The sequence below is a fragment of the Hipposideros armiger genome, unplaced genomic scaffold, assembly GCF_001890085.2.
Source record: "Hipposideros armiger isolate ML-2016 unplaced genomic scaffold, ASM189008v1 scaffold_409, whole genome shotgun sequence".
Classification (NCBI taxonomy): domain Eukaryota; kingdom Metazoa; phylum Chordata; class Mammalia; order Chiroptera; family Hipposideridae; genus Hipposideros; species Hipposideros armiger.
Genome location: NW_017731759.1, coordinates 1,551,146 through 1,553,291, shown reverse-complemented (window position 1 = coordinate 1,553,291; position 2,146 = coordinate 1,551,146). Strand labels below are relative to the sequence as shown.

The window sequence follows — 2,146 nt, the reverse complement described above, 5'->3', positions numbered from 1 at the left end:
ACCAAGCAGACTCCATAGTTAAGCTAGGTTTCACTTGCAAATAGAACACTATTGGTAGATTGTTCAACCTTACTCTGGAAAGGTAGTCATCAAGCCAATTCTGTCTCCCTAGGTTCAATTTGTCCAGGTACTATGTTAATAAACTTGTTTATGAGCTATAATCATACTGGTAAAATTTCCCAGAGTTGACAGCCATATTTGTAAAAATTGCCTTAGCCATCTTGGAATCATTTGAATGTGAAGGTAAAATTGATGATATATCTCCAGACTACATTCAAATGATTCATGATGTTGTCTGAACAGATAGTTGAATATATGATCACGTTTTTTAAACTTCTTAATTTGTTTATATTTTCTCTCGGTTTCTGTAAATTGAAGTGCAGAGGTTAAGTGCCTGGTTTTTAAAAAAAATACAGATTCTCCTATTTTCTGCCCTATGCTCTCACCATGAGACCCAAAGTTTGAAATCTTTTTCTTATTGCAAATTCATGAGACATATAGTGCACATTCTCCTCTTATCTACAGTTTCACTTTCCATAGTTTCTGTTACCCACAGTCAAACGTGGTCTGGAAATATTAAATGAAAAATTCCAGAAATAAACAATTTATAAGTTTTAAATTGCATGCCATTCTGATTAGCTTAATGAAATCTCACATCACCTCAATTCATCCTGCCTAGGATGTGAATCATCCCTTTGTCCAGCATATCCAGCTGTATGCACTACCTGCCTAATACTTGCTAGTTATCATACTAGTTATCAGAGAAACAGAGAGAATATTCATGCCTTCTATTGCAGTATATTGCTATAATCATTCAATTTTATTAGTAGTTATTGTTGTTAGTCTCTGGCTAAGCTTAATTTATAAATTAAACTTTATCATAAGTATGCATCTGTAGGAAAAACATAGCATATATAGGGGTTGGTACTATCCAAGGTTTTAGGAAATCACTGGATGTCTTGAAGCTGATCTCCCATGGTTAAGGGGGCATTACTGTATTTCTTTTCTACTGGATACAATGAAGGCATCCAGAATTGTGTGTAGTTTATANGTTCCATATTTCAACAGACTGATATGACAAATTAGAATGAGCAACCAACATAGAAGTTCTATCAAATACATTTCAGTTCACTATGAAGCCAGAGAAATGGGTGTAATTGCTGCCATGAGAGATGGTTTTGGTCTCATCAAGTGTGTGGACTGGGATGCTCATATGTTCTTCTACTATAGTGAAGTTCAGGATGGGAACCAGGTCCATATTGCAGATGAAGTAGTTTACTGTAGTTCTTGGTATGCTCTCTGACCAAAGAAATTATGCTTAAAAGGAATTATGATTAAAAGCTTCCCATGGTTTCCTTCCATTCCCATTCAGATCATCATTTTCTGGGCACTGTAGAAAAAGGAGCCATTTTTTCCAATCTTAATACCTCTATCCCAAATACAGGCAAAGAAAAGGAGGCTGAGGATGGTATTATTGCTTATAATGATTTTGGGGTAAAATTGACTATTGCTTTTCATGCCAAGGATGTGGAAGAATTTACTTCTTTTCAAATAAGAGAGAAGGTTGAGTTTAGTATTAGAGACAAACAGAGGCCTGGACAGCAGATTCCAACTTGTGTGCAGATTTTAGATCCTAATTCTAACTCCAAGAGACTCTTGGGTTATGTGGCAACTCTGAAGGATGATTTTGATTTATTGAAACAGCCAATCATGATAAGGAAATCTTTTTCCATTACAGCAAGTTCTCTGGTGATGTCGATAGCCTGAAACTGGGGCACATGGTTGAGTACAGCTTGTCCAAAGGCAAAGGCAACGAAGTCAGTGAAGAAAAAGTCAACAAAACATACTCGGAGAATGGCATTACTGATCCTACCATCTACTCTGGTAAAGTCATTCACCCCTTGAGGAGTGTTGGTCCAACACAGATGGAGTACCAAGGAATGATTGAGATCTTGAAAAAAGGAGATATGAAAGGTGATGTCTATTCATTGGCCATAGTTGGAATGGCCAACAAAGGGGATTGCTTGCAGAAAGGGGAGAGTATCAAGTTCCAATTGTGTGGCCTGGGCCAAAATGCACAGACTATCACCTATAACATCACACCCCTGCTGAGGGCCATCATGGAATGTGTGAAAGATCAGTTTGG

The 2,146-nt window shown here is 37.2% G+C and overlaps 1 pseudogene; it reads left to right on the top strand.

Annotated features, from left to right (window-relative positions):
* The first annotated feature begins 1,024 nt into the window (after positions 1-1,024).
* On the top strand, positions 1,025-2,141 carry LOC109394095 (cold shock domain-containing protein E1 pseudogene; annotated as a pseudogene).
* The last annotated feature ends 5 nt before the right edge of the window (positions 2,142-2,146 follow it).